This window comes from Nuphar pumila, chromosome 12 (assembly GCF_984573655.1).
Source record: "Nuphar pumila chromosome 12, dmNupPumi1.hap1.1, whole genome shotgun sequence".
Taxonomy (NCBI): Eukaryota; Viridiplantae; Streptophyta; class Magnoliopsida; order Nymphaeales; family Nymphaeaceae; genus Nuphar; species Nuphar pumila.
The window spans coordinates 19275065-19296646 of record NC_143260.1 but is presented as its reverse complement, the minus strand read 5'-3'; the positions used below and the strand labels follow the sequence as shown (position 1 = coordinate 19296646).

General features: G+C 36.0%; 1 pseudogene across 2 annotated transcripts; it reads right to left on the bottom strand.

Annotated features, from left to right (window-relative positions):
• Positions 1 to 200: 200 nt before the first annotated feature.
• LOC149820208 (exportin-2 pseudogene) lies at positions 201 to 19862 on the bottom strand (annotated as a pseudogene). 2 transcript variants are annotated; one of them, XR_016426393.1, is made up of 2 exons: positions 16840 to 19862; positions 201 to 304 (listed from the first exon to the last, which is right to left on the bottom strand). The product of XR_016426393.1 is annotated as an exportin-2 pseudogene, transcript variant X2 (transcript). The 2 variants fall into 2 exon arrangements; XR_016426392.1 differs by lacking the exon at positions 201 to 304 and adding an exon at positions 11128 to 11265.
• Positions 19863 to 21582: the final 1720 nt, after the last annotated feature.

Genomic DNA, 21582 nt, shown 5'->3' with positions numbered 1-21582 from the left:
TATGAAAAGCAATTTTTAAAGCAATTTTTCAATAAAACTCTCATGTAAATTATACATCAAATAATAAAAATAAATCAGATTACACTAGTAGTAAGACCAAGTCAAACTCAAGGAACGAAATAAAGCACTGCATATTTCACTTGAATTATTCACTTTATTAATATCTCAAAAATACAAGAATTACAATAACTACAAGAACACAAATAACAAATAAAAAAAAATCATAACTCTCGAACTCCGATGTCACATGACGAAGCCACAGGATTAACCTTCACTACCCGCCTTCCTCCTTATGCAGTAGAACCTGCAAAATAATGTTAGTACCTAATTTATATAAACACTAATGCAAGAATCAAATCAAATAAAGAACTTAATGAAATAACTAAATATCTAAATAACTAAAACGGTAAAAATGCAATTAAACTAATGCTAGTCACTAATACTAACTACAACTACACTACACAACTATTAAATAAACTACAAACGTAAATCATGAAATTAAACAACTAATTAAATAATTAACTAAATTAATCAAAACTAATTTATTAACTTCTGACAGATATTCCAACTACAAATACTCAAAAAAAATAACAAAATTAAAATAGCACCTAATTCTAAATGAAATTACTAAACTACCCAAACTACTAGTCTAACAGGACACTTCAAGACAAATTTTGGGAAATCAAAATTTTAAAAATGTAAATGAAGTCAGAGTGCCTTGAATTTTTACAAAGACATTCTGGACACAATTAGGAATCAGACCCAATTTACAGAGTTTAAAAATTCTTTCAAAATCCTCAGAAAATTATTTTTGAATTTACAAAAATGTCCTCTTGACAACAATAACTCAAAACAATAATTTCTACAAAACCAGTTTTCGAAATCAATTTAATTACTTGAACAATCAGCATGAATAATTATGAATTTTGGCAGAGACACAATAGACATGCTATGAGATTAATGTAAAAAATTTAGGTCAAAACTCGTTAAAAACATAGATGAAATGATGACCCGAAGTTGACCAAAAATCTGAATTTTGCATAAATTCTATTTTGGCCTTGCTTGACTAGTTAATTAACTACAAATCATAAAAACTAAAGAAATAATTAAGCAAAACTTAATTACTACTAAAAAAAATAGAAAATGCATGAATTTAAACCTAAGCTAAAACAGAGAATTAAATAAAATAATTGAGAGACAAAGCAACAACAACTATTAAGCTAGCTGACTATGCTACTAACACTACTAGGCATTAATCAATGAATTCTTAATAAGCTAAGTTACTTAACTAACCTACATAAGAATTAAATACTACAAAATAAGAACACTAAGGAATATAATTGACATGAAATCAAAACCTAACTATAATACATTAAAAAAATGAAATAAGACTTAACCAACCTAAAGCAATGCTACACGATTATTTTATTTAACCAATTAATTAATTACTAAAACATTGGACTAACTAACATTAAGCAATGAATTAAATTACTTATAACAATGAAAGTAACTAACCTAATGTACTTAACTTAAAATAAACTTTCTAACCTAACTTGAATTTGAAGATTGAATTTAAAGCAAAGATAACTTAATTAAAACAATTTAAAACTAAATAAAGGTAACTAAAACTAATTGGGTAAAGGGGTGGATAATGGAATGAATTGAGATTTGAATATTGATTGCTCACGCCCCTTAGTGGACCCACTAAGAGTTAATTCTACTTGACAAAAATGAAACTTGCTTAATTAATTCAGTAAAGAAAGCAAGGAATTAAATTCCTAAAAATAAGCTACTAAAAATAATTCAAAATAAGGCAAGGCAAGGTTGAAAGGGAATATTGAAAATGTCTACCCTAAGACTCTCTTTAATTACCTACCAAAATAAGACTTCTCTAATTACAAACAAAAAAATAAAATTTGGAAATTAACCTACACTACAAGAAAAATGTTAATTAGCGACGAAAATTTAGGACGAAAATAATTTGTCGCAAATTTGTGATGGACTAGCTAGAGAAAACGAGTCGTCTCCAAAATTGAAATTAGGGCCAAACTTAGTGACGGAACAATTTTGTCTCAAAATCCGTCGCTAATTAGTGACAAAAAAAATCTGTCTCAAACTCCGTCTTAGCTTCACGATGAATGAGTGACAAAATTTTTCTGTCGCGATTGTTGCTAATTGTTGATGGATTTTGAGACAAAAAATTTCCGTCGCTAATTTCTCCAATAAAACCCTAATGCAAGCCCCTTTCTTTCTCTTTCTGTTTCATCCGGCGACCATCGCCGCTCGTCGTAGGTCGTCGTGTGTCATCGCCGCTCACTAACTGCCTCTTCTTTCGCCCCTGCCATCGCTCGGCTCGCCATCTCCGCCCTCGCTCTTCGATGACGCCCTCCGGAGACCTCATCCCCCGCGTCCAACACACCCTCTCTGCCTCGCCGACAACCCCACCTCCCTTGACGCCCTCATCCTACTTCGCCCTCTTTCCTCTCCCGTCAAACCTCCAGCCTCCGGCCGGATAATGTGGATCCCATCGGTCGGATCAGGTCCTCATGCACCATATATAAGAACAATCGATTTATAAAACCACATTGTGTTAGACATTACTTATACAAGAAGGGTTTTGTAAGTAGTTATCAGAATTGGATGCTCCATGATGAAGAATTTTGAAACAATTTTGACGTACGGGTGGACGTGGTGCACGATAATCCATATATGGATTTGATATATGATGTCGCAGAACCAGAACTGAGTTCTGCTATGGGTCCTAGTGATGTACCAACTGGGGTAGAAGAAGAAACACCAAACGATGTAGCAAGTAGATTTTATGACTTACTTAGAGTGACGAACAACTGTAAAATAGTTTCGAGTGTCACATTATCTTGTTTACAGATCTTCAACTACTAAATTTGAAGTCAGAGTATAATTTGAGTCAATCATGTTTTGATCGTTCGTACTCTATTGTGAATAGTATGTTGCCCAAAGATGAGAAATTGCCACAAAAGTTCAACCGTGCGAAGGTTATGGTCAATGCTCTAGGTATGAGGTATCAAAAGATAAATGTTTGTCCAAACCACATGTTGTATTTCAAAGATCAAGAAAATAGCAGATCATGTTCGTCATGTGGGCATCCTCGGTTCAAGCCAAAGACAAGGGGCAATGGTAGCACGAGGTCAAAAGTGTAATATCAGTCACTCTGCTACTTCTCTCTCACCCCTAGATTACAACGACTGTATATGTCTTCAATGACAGCTAAACACATGAGATGTCATGCAAATAAAGTTCGACATGATGAACACAAGATCACGCTTCTTATTGACGCGAAAGCTTGAAAGCACTTTGATCGTAATCATCAAACCTTCGCAATGAAAGTGAGAAATGTTAAGCTAGGTTTATGTACAGATGAATTTAGGACATCAATGACTTCCTTGTGTATGGTATGTTATCTTGTTGGAGCACACATGGGAGGTTGACATGTTCGTACTGCATGAAGGATACAAAATCTTTTATATTGACACATAGATAGAAGTTGTGCTGGTTTGATTGTCACCGTCGATTTCTACCCAATGATCATCTGTTCCGACGACAAAGGAATACATTTCAAGCATGCACAACTGAAATAAAAGGTTCACCTAAACGATTGTCTAGTATAAAGATTTTAAGACGATTGTAATACTTTCCATATGGACCGACAGATGTCCGTAGTCCGACATCCTTCCTTAGATTTAAGAAAGATCACAATTGGACAAAAAAATCTATATTTTGGGAACTACCATATTGGCCGACCTTATTGATACGACATAATTTGGATATGATGCATGTGAAGAAAAATGTGTTTGATAATGTGTTTAATACGGTAATTAATGTTAAAAGAAAAATGAATGATGATCTGAAGGCCCGTATGGATTTAAAAGTAATATATAAAAAACCAGAATTGAAGCTCCAAGAGTACAATGACAAAGTATTGAAACCAAAAGCAAGGTATGTGCTTGGACGAGATTAAGTAAAGAGGTATGTTAGTGGTTGAGACAATTGAGATTTTGAGATGGATACGTCTCTAACATTGCTCGGACTGTGAAAATAGACGAGAGGCAATTATATGGGTTAAAGAGCCATGATTGTTATGTCATTATGAAAATGTTGATTTCCCTAGCATTCCATGATATGTTAAACAAACCTATATGAAGGGTATTATCCGAGTTGAATAGATTTTTTAGAACATTATGTGCATCGAAATTTGTAATAACTGAAGTAAAAAATCTCGAGGATTCTGTCGTCACTACTATTTGTCAGCTAGAGAAGATATTTCCGCCAGCATTTTTCGATGTTAAGGAACATGTGATCATACATTTGCCATATGAACTTTGGGTTAGTGCTCCAGTACAATATTGGTGGATATACTCATTTAAAAGGTATATTTTTATTTATATTTTTCATTCTAATGCTATTAGACATTTATTGTATTACGAAATATATATTGTTGATAGATGCATGTTTGACCTCAAAAAAAAAGGTTCAGAATAAAGCAAGAGTGGAGGGTTCAATTTGTGAGGCATACACTTTAGAAGAGATTTCAAATTTCTCATCTATGTACTCTGAACCGCACATTCCAACACATTACACTTGCCCACCTTGTAATGATGATGTAGAACAATTTACTGTAGCTGACAAACTGTCGATATTTCAACCACTTGGGCATGCCTTTGACAGTTGTCGATCAAGACTCTTGAAAGATCAAGAGCAAGACGCAACACAGATCTATATCCTTTTTAATTGCTCAGTGATTGACCTCTACATCGAGTAAGTATACTTAATATATAACACTAAGTTTTATACGTGCATACATGGTTTGGTATATAAATATTTGTTAAGTGCAGACGATTTGATCTGGAGTTGTGAAGATAACTTCCACATCTCATTGATTCAGAAGTACAGAAAGAACATGAAAATAAGTTTGAGGCATGGTTGAAAGAGTTGGTAAGGACGGTGACAAGCATTCTATTCATGTAAACAACAATATGCTACTTAATTGGTCGTGATTACAGTCATTGTTTATGCCTGTAGGTCTGTCATGATGATGTTAATGATCAAGGAATATCTGATTTACAAAATGGTTTAACCAAAGTTGTGCAATGTTACAACGGATATATCGTAAATGGTTATTGACTTTATACAAAAAAGTACAGTTTAAACAAGTCAATGATGAATAGTGGTGTGTATGTCAAGGGTAACAGTTATTGTAAAAATGAATATGACTACTACGGTGTTATTGAAGAAATAATAGAGTTGACTTAGACATAAATAATACTGTAACTTTATTCAAGTGTCATTGGTTTGATCCTACAACAACAAGAGTCGACAAAACCTCAGGCATTGTGAAGGTGAATCATAAATCAAGGTTTGGAACATATGAACCATTCATACCACATCACTTTACTTCATGTCTGAATACAAGAAAGTCAGATAGAAATATGGTTTGCAAGGTGAAGTCTAAATTATACCTCGAGTATGATCAGTTACAGGAAGACAAGATTGTTGAAGAGGGTGATTACTAACAATCAGATGATATGTATGACTTCTCTTATGGTCACGATGTCACACATAGTTTGCATGTCACATCTCTATTGTATGATGGTACACATATGAAATAATGTGATCCAAATGATATACCAAGTTGATGGGCGTCCAATAAAGAAGACGAGGAGGAGGAGAAAGAAGAAGAATATGAAAGTCAAACAAGTGATGAGAAAGCATACTCGAGCTAGTGAAGTGCATCTTGTAATACATACCACATCACTTTCTCATATGCTCTTATTTTTGTAATTTGGAGTTCATGCTAGTCATGTTGTAGTTAGCGGAATATTGGAGTGTGTTTGTTGCAGGTACATGTTTCACATTATTGTGATATGAATAATTTGAATATATTGCAATGTTTGACATGACTGTATCCATGCTTGCATAAAGTTATTTTTTATTTGATGATGTATGCATGTTCATATTTCATGCATACTTAACATTTACATGCACAATTATAAAACGGATTCATGTAAGACCTTTAAATCTTTATATTTCATGCATATGTCATGTCCATGCTAAGTTCAAGAGTTATGTAACTGATCTAAATATCATTTTTATTTGTCAGAATATGGTTTGTGGAGGTCACAGTGATCGAGCACCCAGTGGTCGAGGATCAAGTGGAGGTTGTGAGACATCATTAGGTAGATGTCTTTGTGTTATATTTAAATATAGGAATTCATTATGTTTTTTCTTATATGTTGATATAAAAATTGTTACTTGTTAATTGTCTTTATAGGATCTCAGCTCAGTGATAGCTAGTATCAGCCTTCGTCTATACGCAATCCTTCAATAGATATATCATTTAAATAAATGTACAGTTGATTAGTTTATATGTGCATTATGTGAATTTCTAACTCATTATTTTGTAGATGATGTTTCGTCTGCACATGACCCACCTACACCAGTTACTTTTACACATCACGAGACAACACCAGATGCAGGGTCTTCTCAGTCTGACACACAAAGACTCATTCAAATAGTGTACATCGATAGTCGATCGTAAGTATTAAATTGTCACTTGTCCAATACTTATCTGATAAATAGTGTGCATCGATAGTCGATTGTTAATGTGTATCAATTCATGTGCAACACGAGCTTCGAGCCACAAGTAATATGAGAAATTATAAAGTCACTACTTTAGCATCTATCAGGATTATTCACTCAATGAAAAGAGTACCTAAAGGTGTTGAAAAGATTATGTTCTTCATTCATGGTATACAATCGTTTATTATAGCTAATGTGTTTCATATATAATTTTTTTTATAGTCTTGTGCACTAACTTTTTAAAATTATTTGTAGGCTTTGAATCGCTTAGCGACTGTAAAGGAGGAGCAGAACGCAAGGATAGTGTGGCAGAAGGTGGGTGTCAATCAATTTGCCAATATGCTGAACAATATGAAGACTGCAACAATAAAAACAGTTGATAGGATAGATGATCTATTGTAGTGGAAGGGCCATGGGATGCAATGTGCGACAAGTGGGCGAGTCATGAATTTCAAAACCGCTCAGCAAAGGCTGCACAAAACCGAACAAAGATGTCTGAAGCCCATCTATACACAGGTGGTTCTAGGACTTTTGGGAGCCACCTAGAAGAAAATGGTAACTTTTATATATATATATATATATATATATATATATATATATATCGAATTTATAAATATTTTATCTATACTTTCTAATTGATTTTTTTATCATTTAATCATGTAGAAAGCCAAAAAAAGGAGGCATTGTGCCTTACAAGGATGTATTTGTTGAAACACATAAACATAAAAACACGAGAGAGTTCGTATCAGAGAAGGGGAGAGCGACAATGATATATATTTATTGTATTAATAAACATTGTAATATACAAGTTACCATGAATTACATTATCATAAATATTGTAATTCTTAATTATTAATTTTTACTGTAATCATTACTTTGTAGGAGTCATACGAGCAGATGGTACAGCGATATGACGATGACTTCACTCAGTATCCGCCTTTTGATCATGCAGCATGGGTGACTGCAACTGATGAACCCAAAAAGGGTCATCTGTTCGGATTTGAGAATAACATGAACACTACACCAATCGTTGCCTCCTGCAGTCAGAGCTCTCAGAGTTCTCCTGCCAACATTAACTCCCACCGTCAGATTGACCCTGATGTATATTGCGATGGTGCCTGTCAGCATCTTCAAGACACAATACGTAATTTTTTACATGAAGTCATTCTCAACCTTGTCAATAATAAGTTGTGCAACTTTTTTCGGAACAGGGGAGTTTCGTATGCATTCAACATGAACTCTGATGTCTGTCAGGTATGAATGATTGAATCACTATGAATTTTTATTGCTAGCATTAGAACACATGTATGCATGATTGAATCACTATAAAAAATTTAACAACCTTAGAACACATAAGCATGATTCTCACTATGAAAGTTTTTTTACTGTCTTATAACACATATATGCATGATTGAATTACTATGAAAGTTTTTTGACTGCCTTATAACACATATATGCATGAATGAATTATTATGAAAATTTTTTGACAACCGTAGAACACATATAAGCATGATTACATCATTATAAAAGTTTTTTGACTGCCTTATAACACATATATACATGAAAAAATTTTAACAACCTTAGAACACATATAAGCATGATTTCATCACTATAAAAGTTTTTTAAGTGCCTTAAAACACATATAAGTATGATTTCATCACTATGAAAGTTTTTCGGCTGCCTTATAACACATATAAGAATGATTAAATTACTATGAAAGTTTTTTGACAACCTTGGAACACATAAGCATATAACACATATAAGCATGATTTCATCACTATGAAAGTTTTTTTACTGCCTTATAACACATATATGCAAAATTGAATCACTATAAAAGTTTTTTGACTGCCTTAGAACACATATATGCATGATTGAATCACTATGAAAGTTTTTTGACAACCTTAGAACACATATAAGCATGATTTCAACACTATGAAGATTTTTTTACTGCCTTATAACACATATATGCATGATTGAATTACTATGAAAGTTTTTTTATTGTCTTATAACACATATATATATATGATTATAAGCATGATTTCATCACTAAGATAGTTTTTTAACTGCCTTAGAAGACACATAAGCATGATTTCATCACTATGAAAGTTTTTGGATTGCTTTAGAACACATATATGCATAATTGTGATACATAACACATTTATTTGATAGCCTTATAAACCATATATGCATGCTTGAATCACTATGACATTTTTTTGACAACCTTAGAACAACATATCTGCATGATTGAATCATTATGAAATTTTTTTGTCAACCTTAGAACACATATCTGAATTTTGTTAATGTTCACTTTATTGCTAGTCTATGTCTCATTCAACCATGTTATTTTGATTTCCTTATATTAGGTGCATTGCATATAATTTATTTCATTATATTTTGTTTATCAATACTAACATTTCAATTCTCTTGTGGGATGCTAGAGATGATCAACGTAGAAAAGTTGATGCAGGCATGGATGAAGGGGCAAATCGAGACAATGAAGATGATGATGCTCCAAATCTTGGCGATGATTAGATTCATGTGTTGAATTTGTTACACGTACTTAGTAGTTTCAAACAAACTCTTTGTATATGTTCTCTTGTAACTAATTAGTACTTGACGAGGATTATAGTGGGTTGTTAAATTTGTTTCACTTATAGCTTGTGCTAAATTTGTTTCACCTGCTTTGTATATGTTTTTTTATGTGTACTTTATTTTTTATACACAGGTTATATAAATTGTATAACGAGAAAATTTTTCTCGCTATTTATATTATAATATTTTTTTATTTTTTTAAAATTTTGTGACGAATTAGCGACGGATATTTTTCATCGATAATATCCATCGCAAATGTAGCAATGGATTAGGGATGGATATTAATTTGTCTCAAAAACTAAATTAGTTGATGTTTTGCGAGTGAATGTAATCCGTCGTTAATTGGGCGACAGAATTTAGCGACGGAAACGTATCTATCATGAAATTTTGGTGACGGCTTAGCGACGGATATGTATCTATCGCAAAACCAAATCAGTCTCCATTTAGCGATGAATCATGACATTCGTTAATCCGCCGCGAATTAGCGACAGGTCAGTTCTGACGCTAATTAGCGACCAAAAAATCGCGATAGACACTATCAATCGCTAAGCCATCGTCAATCCGCCGTTAAACAGATTGGCGATAAATTTGCTATAAATTATCGATGGATACCGTCTGTCGCTAATCCACATATTTCTTGTAGTGCTAAGCATTCAAAATAGGAAAGCAAATAAAACTTCAAGATAGAAATGACTCAAGTTGCCTCAATTGACACCCTACACAGTTTTTTGAATCAAACCTACTCAATAACCTTAATTTAACAAATCAAACAAGATTTGAAAATTATGCTAATCAATTCAAATTTAGAATTTAACCTAAAGATCAAAGAATGGAAACTAAGGCTTAAGAAAATACAACTTAATACCTAAAATACACTAGCTGATTCTTATGAAACCTTAACTAAAAGTCTAATTACTGCTTTCAACCTACCAAAATAAATACTTACCAAAAGTTAAAATAAAGAATCAAAGTATATTAATTAACCTACAATTCAAAATACAGAATTTACCTAAGGCTAAAGGCAACAATCAAATGAACTACCTAAAACACACTACACAGTTTTCAAAACCTTAATTCAAAGTCAAATCTTACAAAAATTGAATTTCAAAAATCTCTATGCTAACCTAATATACAAATTACAATAAAATGTTGACTTAAGTCTAAATTAACTTAATCTAACCTAACTTGATTAAATAAAAATTAATGTCACAATAAAAAAATTAAAACAAACTATACAACTCGACTTATTAGAAAATATCGACTATAATGCTAACCTACTAACTATATTTAATCTAATTATATAACGGCCACATAAAACCTAAGTACCTAACGTTACCTTCTGTTAAAATCAGAATTAACAAGTTATTAAAATTAATATTAAACTGATTATTGAATTAGTATTAACTAGCCACTAACCCTAAATTGGCTACCCACAAACCAATGCCACAAGTCGGATCTAGTTGTAGCTAGATCATGACCAGTCCTAAAAATTATATAAGCAACGATAACTACAATCCAAATTCAATAAACTACAAGTAAAACAAAAAAATAAAAACATGTACATTATGAACACTAATCAGCCAATTGGTTCATAGAAGATGAATCGGTTGCACTTGATTCAATCAGCTGATTAGGAAGATCGAGATCGGTTCTTGCTTATCCAAGAACTCGATCAAAACAGAATTTAACACTGTAAAACATGAATTTTGGACTAACAAAAATACTCTAATGATAGACCCGCGACTGACACACAACCTGACTCTTGACTCGATGCTAACTAGAAGAAACTGGTGAAAAGACTTAACGCCTGGCTCGTCCGATGAGTTGGGGGAGAACACAAGTGGTTCTTGAAGTTGGAGAGCACATGCCCTTTACATCTTGGGAGGTCTGCAAATCATTCCCAGTTGCAATCTCTTGGGAGCCGAATTGCGGAGGGGGAGATCGATGTTGGAAGCAAAGAATGAGGCTCGATTGAAGAGAGAACACGATCGGATCCTCGATGGTGGTAGACGGCATGCCGAATCCGAGTTGGAAGCTCTCCAAAAAAATATGCAACACCTGAAAAAAACAATGGCATCACACACAAGAAAGACCCAAACAACGTGGAGGAAATAAAAGGAAGAGGGAGAAGGGAAATAAGAAGACAAGAAAAATAAAAAGTGTGAAAGGGAGAGAAAATGCAAAGGGGAGAGGGAGAAGGGGAATAGGGGGCAATTTTTTCAATCCAACAAAAACATCAAACCCTAAAATTCTAAGCTATTTAAATCTTTAAAGTCATTTCTAATTCTAAAACCTACCTAAAAGCAAAATTAGTTCTAACTAAATGCTAAAACTATTTACTATTTACCACTAACTACCCAAGTGCTTGATAAAGAGGGGGTTTTAGAAAAAGTTCATGGATAGCACCATGAATCACGTGGGTTCATGGATATTTTGGGTTTGGATCAATCCATGATCAAATATTTCACCTTTGGATCGAATCTGGATCTAATTTGCCTTGCAGTTCACTCCAATTACCCTAAAAATGCTCCAATAGTTTGGATTCGAGTGACCAACTGTGGCTTTCTTTGCACCTAAATATACAAATACATGGGTTCTTATCCTTCAAAATAATTAAAAATCCATGAATATTGTATGAAAATGATGTTTATTTTATGCATCACTATCAAGCCCACTTGAAGTGAGCTTGAACCTACTTGGCTTAAATTGAGCCTACTTTAGTCAAGCCTACTTGGCCTGGCCAAGTTAGTTTTTTCTCTTCTTTGCTTATTTTTTTCTTTTTGACTAGCCTACTTAGGTCAAACCCACTTGACCTAGATCGAGTTTACTTCAGGTGAGATCGAACTCATTTGACCTAAAATGAGCCTACTTTGGTCAAAATCACTTGATCTTGGCAGATTAGTTCTCTCTTTTCTAACCTAGTTGGACCAAACTAAACTTAGGTCTGAGTCTCCCTAACCAGTACTAGGCTAAACCTAGTAAGTCGAACCTACTTTGACCTAAGCTAGGTCTGACCCGTTCTTAGCCAATATCTCTCTTTTCTCGCTCTTTTCGTGAGCCAAGTGCGTAAAGGTGCATGTTGTGAATCGACGCCACCTCTATCACTATCTTTTCTTCTCTATCCTTATTATCATGCATATCAACCTTGTCATGACTATACCAAACGAAAGTACATGTCGGCCATAACCCAAAAGCGACCTTACACTTGTCTATGAATAAAAAGGTAGGTTTGTACGTCGATAGCATCGATCTTAATGTGTTAAAATTCATGTTTCATGTATGGTGTTGTTTCCCCCGTACGCTTTTTTAACTTCACACTTGCACATGTACACTCACATGGGTCTTAGTCCTTGGATTACACCACCTAGGTCACTGCAAGCGCTTGCGCCGATGTCCACTGGTGTATCCTTACCGCTACATCCCCATGTATATATATATATATTATGTATTATATTTTCATAATTCGTTTAGCTTGGAGTACTATGTTGTGCCTAGGTCATGCGTTTATGCATTTATTTGTGTGTGTACGCATCTCCGTACATTGCCAATCTTATTTTATGTTTATGTGCATATTGATTTAGGTGTGTACGTATTTTCTATACACTGTCATGTTTATTTTATTATTACGTCCGCATCTATTTAGGTGAGTACGCATTTATATGCATTGCCATACTTTTAAGTAATACTTGCATGTTATATTTATAAAAATAATATATATTATAAATTCATTTATTTAGCACATACGCGTTTAGCATACATGCTCTGCTTATTAAATATAACAATGCAATAGTAGGATATATGTATGGTGACTGATTCTAAAGTACTCAAGCACTTCAAATACCCTCATCCCATGCAAAATGATGTTTGATAAAAAAAAAAACCTAAGTGAAGGGTTTCGGATTTGCGCAAAACATTAAAGGGCTTCAAGTTTTTCATGTAATCACTAAGTCACCAGCTCGAGGCCTGATTAAGGCCAAGATTTCCGATCAACCACAAAAGATGCAATGTAAGCACAATGGTGTGCATCTCTCCAACAAAAAGAATCCCATTTCAATAATGCGTTATTATGCCAATTTTTTGCCTCAATCGATAAAGTGCTTGCATGAGATAAGGATGCTCGAGCAAAGATGACATAATTATGTCATCGTACAAATGTATGTTGTTTGAGATCCTACCTTGGAAGGCTCGGTCTAATCTGCCTCAAATAGGCATGATGCTTATAAGCACAGCAATGCCAAAATGGTTGATTTGCCTCAAACAGGTGAAGTACTCATAAGCATTGTTGTGTCAGGGTAGACTCCACCTAAATTACGCAAAGTACTAGTAAGCGCCATTATGCCAGAGTGGTTGTTGTACCTCTTCAGGCTAGTGCTCGTAAAGGCTAATAACACTCGAGCAATCGATCAAAGATGATTGCATCATATGCAAGCTTTTGTGATCCATTGTTTTAAGAATGGTATTTGTAAGTATTGTGTTAGAGTTAGTTATCCACCCGAATGGGTGAAGCGCTTATGAAGGTCAAAGGTGCCGCAAACGATATTCACATGCATATAAACAAACATAATGAGGGTCATTGCACATACAAGATAAGGCTTGAGAACTCACTGAGTAGGGTTGGGTTCATATTGCCCTTTGTGCGTGATGCAATGGTTGCCTATATGGCACTTGATGTTCCTATAATCAACATTATGTCGTTGAACTCCTTTAAGACTTACGCTCATCATAGAGATAATGGTGGTACCACTCGAGTGACATAATATTGTAGACCAAAGTGTTCAGTGGTCTCCAGTCACTCGGAGATTAGGAACCATGGTCTTGATATGAGAATCTAAGCCTAAGAAGTGATAACTGAAGATGTATGTGCATTAATCAAGCATCGCATGCATCATTTAAAAAAAAAAATTTATGCATGCATTGAAGGGTTTTAGTATATCGTAAGTCATACATATTAATTACTCATGCATTTTAACTTCTTGAAATGTATGAATTGATGCTCTCTTGTTTAATTTAGTTGATTGAATAAGCATAACTAGTTGTGTAATTATTTCAGTAAATTCCAAATGATAAACTATGAAATTTCTACTGAAATTTCTGCTTTGTATTTTTGTCTTACAAGTTTAGTATATTTCACTCTATTGAAACATGTTTTGTCTGACCCTATATGATTTAATATTTTTTAGGTAACGAGGAGTAGTTTACATACGAAGGTTGGAGGTTGCGACAAAGAACGAGCCTACCTTTCCTTTGTATTTACAAGATTTTTAGATTTTGACTTATTATTTGATTATTATATCAATGGACAAAAGTAATTAATATTTTTAATGATCATGGACCTTGATTCATTTTATGCATGATGAGATCTTTTTTTTAAGTTTTCACAATCGTATGGTTATGCACAAATACAAAAAGTAGCACACCAACTTTTAAACCCGATGAGTTTTTTCGTTGTTATATATTAAAATATTTAAAGGTATATAAAAAAATTCTACCATTTTCTTTCAAACACTATTTTTCGATGAACTACCATTTTAAACTCTGAAAAAGGATTAATTACAAAGCTTCAAACTTTTCCTAAAAAGTTTACAAGTTCAAGATTTTGGGGCCTCTCTCTCTATCTTTATTGGCTATTGATCCAATTAGTAAGAACCGATGTCCCAAAATTCATATCCTAGAATTTGATATCACCTCGGAATTGATATCCAAGGTAATCAAGCGTGACCAAAGAGAAACATGAATCCAAGATCTATGAACCTTTGACAACACACTGCCCCCAAGTTAGAGATTCATGAATTTGTGGTTACTTTTGAATGTCAAGGATCTAAGGTCACATGTTTAAAAAAAATGCATTGGGTGTCGACCACACGCCATATTTACATGGATCAGAGATTTGTGGCATCCAAATGCACCCCCCAAAAGTGATTTCAAGGCACAAATCAACGTAAAATGTGGCATATAGCCAACCACCCTTGTCATATTCAGTTATCTCTGAGGGCATATTGTATCATTATCTTGATGAATTGTTGTCGTGATGCAACAATATCATCATATATATGATCATCATCAAGGTCAATGTCATCAAAATTATAGATGGTGCATTCACTTTTTCTAGCATAATCTTGATAATCCGGCAATCATCATTTCCTTGTACTTGCTTTTTCATCATAATCCATTATGAACATATTCCTATGAACTTTTCAAGTTCAAAAACAATTAAAATTTTAAAACCTCCTTTAACATGCTCCAAGTTGGTCCAATCACATTTCTCTACTCTGCTTGTTTTTTCCATATCCTATAATCCTATGAAGTTATAATGAATATATCTTCATCTTCATCTTCATCTTCATCTTCATCTTCATCTTCATCTTCATCTTCATCTTCATCTTCATCTTCATCTTCATCTTCATCTTCATCTTCATCTTGTGAATTATTCATTTTATAAATTGATAAAACATCTAGCTTACAATATTAAATCATCCCTAAATATTATATTTACAAATCACAATATACAACACAAATGCATTTGCTTGAATATATGAAACCAAAAGGAAGCTTCGTGATGGTAAACAAATGTAAGTCAATGGCATAGAATGAGACGAATGAAGAATCTTCAAACAAAGATATCTAGCTAGAATTGAAAACATCCTCTTTAGAAAGAGAGATCCAAATCAAGGTCTTCCATGAGTTATGGACTTGAGAAAATGGTATCCAATATCAATGATGATGACCAGGAGGTTGTCTATGAGAACACTAAAAGCTATGCAGCCAGAAGGAACAGAAGCCATATATTAAAACTAACAATTCAAATATCCTCAAAACAATGCCTTTTTTTGGCCAAAATGTCAAAAATCATGGAGCTTCTTTTCTCTTTTTCTTTTGTCCAGACAACTATGACAATGACAACGTACTAACAGATGCACCTTGCAGCACCTATGCATAATTCATAGGAGCCAACTGGTCTCCCAACAACCAAATATCCACACACAAATCCTGAGCATGCCTAGCAAACGGGAAATACTTATTGTCAAAGAAGATGGACATCTAAACCAAAATTCATTCTAAGCAATAAAAAGAGAGGATGCCTAGCAATCTTGTATGTATAGAATTCTTTCTTAAGGTGAAAGAAAATGTAGTCAAGAATCATCCAATCGCCTTATGAGGAAAGAATATAACAATGTCAATGTAAGGAAGAAAAAGATTCACATTTCCCAAAAACATATGAGTTGGAAGTAAAAACACTAACAAGGAACCATCTTCAAAAGATTAGGTACCATAACATATAGATAAAGCCAAGTGAAAAACACAAAATAATTGCAGCATCTAGAGTTAGGAGCCCTCATAGAATAAGAATAAAATCATCTGACTAACAACATATAGTGACATAGCAACAAAAGAAACCAAAATTTATGCATCCAGATCTCTTTATCCAGACATAAAATCAAGAATATGAGCACTTACACTGGAGTTTGATTTACTCGATAAAACAACCTCAACAACACTAAAATTCAGAAAACCATGTGATAAGAACATAGGCATGTAAGATAGGTAGAAAATTAATTAAAATTTTACCAAACGCACAGGAGACACTAGCATCATCAGACACACCTCCAAGCTTACAAAGATATGATTGTTTACCTAGACAATGGAGCAGCTATACATGCTGCAAAGCTGAAGCAATGCAGCTTGATTAGCTGAATCTAGTGACCCTTGTATGATTGCTGGATATTTCCCTGGTGAAAGCGCTGAAAGCCTTGCCAAAGTTGTTATTACATACTCCTTTGGATCTTTAATGTCCTTCACAAGGTCCTCTTCTTTCTTCCCAGCATTGTAGAGGTTCACAAAAGAGGCAGTATAACCAACATTTTCACCTATATCTGGAACTTCTGGCTCATCATCCACTCTCTCTTGCTCTGGTCGTGAAAGGAGAGAGACAATACTGTCAAGCATTTTACCCCATAAAATTAGGATGGGTGGTGAATCCTGCAAAAGACTAGGAGATTCGCACAGTAGTCTAGTCGATGCAACCAGACACAATTTCACCTCTATAGCACCTGTGATCAATTTCAGATTGGGAATCCAAAATTGTTCCAAAATCACCCCAAAAATGTTTTCCTGAACAGCATTTATCGTGTTAACAAGAGTTGTGTGTCCATGCTTCACCAAGAACAGGGACATGAATATGATGAGAGACTTTATGAGCTTCACAGTCCTCCGCTTATGCAAACGCGTAAACAGGGCATTCCAAATGTGAAGCACATAGGGAGATACGACATCGTAGCTCGAGTTCTCTATGACTGTATTTACAACGTAGAAACCATACTCCTCTGTGCGAGCAACATCAATAAGCTTCTGGAATATACCAAGCACCTCACTCAGCCGCTGCTTCAACTCCAAGGGAGCCTTTTGAAGGTATGCCTGCAGCAGCCTCACAAGCGCAGGGATGTTCGCCTGTCTCACCCACAATTCTGGAGAGAGAATGGGACCAAAAAGCTGCATATAAGTTGCTGGTAGAGGCGGCTTGTTAATGTCTATCATCTGAGCAAAGATTTGAAGTGCATAAGGCAGAAACTCTGCAATGTCTTCAACCAATATCTTCTGAAGAATACCAAAGAGACTCGCTTCTAAAATTTGTATCAATGAAGTATCCTTCTCGCAGGTTCGCCTCACCAATGCAGCCACTGATTCGAACAGATAATGGTTAAAGACAGGATTCTTCGGATTCTTGCAGACCTCATTGAGTCTAGTTTTCAGACCAGCAATGCAGGCAGCTGCAACATCTGCATTAAACTCAGCAACTCCAAAAACACGCATAATACACTTCATGGCGTACTGATTCTCCTCAGATTCCGGCAAGTCGAACACATTATACAGGTTGGTCATCAAGGGAATCAGAAACGGCGCAATGTCGGAAGCAGTGTATCGTGCCCGGCCATCATCTTTAACGAGCAACAGCTTCTCGATGCAATTGGCTGCGTACGAATGAACTACATTTGACTCAGCAGTCAAGTACCTGACCACGTGAGGCATGAGCTCGAGCGCCAAATTCTTTGGTATCCGGCTGCGGAATGTGGTGAAGAACTTCAACGCATCTGCCTTCAGCATCGGCTGCGAGTTCACATCCTGGGACTTGAGCTCAGGTTCAATTACCGCTTTGAAGAAGCTCTCCACATCCACCAAATCGTTGCTCGCAAGCGAGACCACCAAGTATATAGCACAATCCTTCTCCTTCCAATTCTGCACCGGATTTTCTGCATACTTTTCCATCATGCTCTGCACCTCTGAGGACACCAACACCCTCACCTGCTCACGGTAGTTCGACACCAAACCCTTAACAAGCTCACACGCAATCCTCCTCCTCGTATCCATATCGCTCCCCTCGATATCCCTTCTTATGTACTCGACATAATTCATCTCAAACAACTCCTCGTCGTCCTCACGAACCCGGACATTCGGGATCACAATGCTCTCGCAGATCAACCGAAGTGTCTCCGGGCTCGCAAACAGGGCATGATCGACGCTGGTGCTAATGGTGGTCAAGAACTTGATCGCAGTAACAGTGATCCTGTCGCGATTGGGCTTCGCAGAGACGGTGACCAACAGACTCCACACTGCAGAGGCAAAACCCGGGAGGAACGGGCGGAATTCCTCCTCGTTCTTCTCCATGTAGAGGTTGATGTTCTCACAGACGGCCGCCCGGAGCTCGTCGGCGACCTCGCGGCCACCGCCTGACTCATCATTGTCAAGGACAGGGTAGGCGGTGGTGAGGTACTTCTGGAACCCCCCCATCCACTCCTTCATGTGGTCCTCGAAGAACTCCGGGAGCTCCTGGAAGTTGAGGGAGAAGAATATGCGGCAGCAGAGACGCTGGCACTCAAGCCACCTACGGAAAAGAAGGGCGTCCCCGCCACCGCCTCCGCCTCCGGCAGCAGTGGCATCAATAAGGCGTCCAGTCTGAAGGAAGAGCTCGAGGAGCGGGGCGGCGAACCCGTCGATGCAGTACTTGAGATCGAGGAGGAGGTCGTTGGTTTTGTACTGGAACCGGAACTTCTTGAAGATGGAGTTCGCGGTGGCCAGGACGCCGGCGACGGCGGAGAAGTCCGAGGCGGTAGCGGCAGAGCGGAGGCTCGTGACAAGCTCCGGAAGGAGGCCGGGCCACGCCTTCGGGAAGTCGGACTTGCCGATGACGGCAAGGGACTCACTCAGCTGGCCCTGGATCGGGGGCTGGGCAGAAAGCATGAGGCAGACGATCAGGGTTTTGATCTGGTCCTTCTCGGCGTCGGCGATGGCGGGAGCGGCGGAGTCCGGCGATGGTGACCATCGGGAGCGGAGGTAGTTCTTGAAGGCGACGGAGGCGGCGAGGCGGGCCTGGTCAGGGGCGGAGGGATCGGAGAGGAGGCGGAGGACGGCGACGGAATAGCCAGAGCGGTCCGCCGCCCCGGCGAGGTACTCTTCAGCCTGCCGCCGCGGTTGGCGATCAGGCGAGAGGGTCTGGAGGAAGCACCGGGTCAGGGTCTCTAGGGTTTCCGGAGAGACGTCCATCGGGCCGTCGATCGGAGACAAAGCAAGACAGAGGACGTGCTGTCGTCCGTTGGATCTAGGGCAAGGAAACAGTGGCCTCCTTGCAGGCAGGCAGTCAGAGAGAGAGAGATTTTAACTGGCAGTGCAGGGGGAGGATGCCCTTCTGCGCTGATAAAAAGGCCAGTAAACGCATCGGTTCGAAAATATTCGGACCTGGATCAGTGGTCTTAGATGAAAAGCAGACCCAACAATGTGCCGGGTTAGAACCTTATTTTAAGATTACATTCATATTCAGTTTAGAGTTTGCATAATGGTTACCGACTAGCAATGTAAACGGTTCGGATTCAGATAGGATATAGCTAAATGTCATATTCGATTATCTTAATACATGAAGCATTTGGGAGCCTCCACAATTACACACATGACTCGGTGGGTCCATCAGCCCAAAGCCTTTATGTTGTCCTCCATAGCAAGTTGAACACACAAAGAGGCATCCTTTGAGTTATACTGAAAACTATCTTTGATGAGTAGGGGACATCATTTATGGGATATTTTACACCATACAACAATGTTATCAGTACGGGCGATACGAATCGGCTATATTTTAATAAATATAAAAAAACCTTAAATTAATTTTTTTAACATATGTCATAATTTGATTGACATGAAATATTTTTTAATTATTTTTAGTCTATATAACTATTCACTTGAGAATCGATATCGGCCGATTAAGCTGAATTGTTGGCCAAACGATTCAGGAATGATAAAAATATTGACAACATTGTTATAAATACAAAAAAATAAGATCATGATCAGATTATTCAAAAATGACATGTTTTCCTAAAGATTTTGAAATTTCATAAATCCATTTGTTGTCCAAAATCGTAAATACTATTATTTTTAAGATTTTTTAGCTTTAGCAAATATCGCTTTCAATGCAAATTTCTTTCGTCTTCACTAGAAACGCCTTAACCGCCACCATTGCTGGCAGTTGCCACCTCAACCGACATTTTGCCACGACCGGAGGAGCCACCATTTGGCTGCAAAAAATGACCTGATTTTTTTTATGAAAACTCGAACCTTGAAACATCGCAAATACCTAAGTTACTGTGAATTAAAAATTTATCAAATTTGCATAAAATAAGTACGAGCGAACTTTCTTTTAAACTCGAACCGACAAATATCGCAAATATTTGAGTTACCTTGCATAAAAATGTAATAATATTGCATAAAAAATCTGTGAAATTTATTTCTAACTCAAACCGATAAACTTCACAAATACTTGAATTGTCTTGCATAAACAATTTACAAATTTTGCATAAAATAATGGAGATAAAACTTTCTTTTAAACTATCGAACATTCAAACATCACAAATACCTGAGTTATTTCGCATATAAATTTCTTAAATTTGAATAAAAAATTATGAAATTATTTTAAACTCGAACCAACAAACTACCCAAATACATGAGTTCGCATAAAAAATATAATGTCATATAAAAAAAAATCAACAAAAAAATTTTCAAACTCAAACCTCCAAACTCGTAAATACTTGAGTTACTTTCCATTAAAAATTCAGAAATACACATAAAAAAACTGTGATTTTTTTTTAAGTTGAACCTCCAAACCACATAAATAGTTGAGTTACCGCACATAAAGTTCGGTAAATTTATGTGAATTTTCTCATTATGCGAATATAATAACTCATGTGTGAATTTTCTCATTATGTTAATTTCCTTATTATGCACATAAAAACTTTACTAAATTCACATAATGAGGAAATCTGCATAAATTTATCAAACTTTATGCACGGTAAATCAACTATTTATGAGGTTTGGAAGTTCAACTTTAAAAAAAATTAA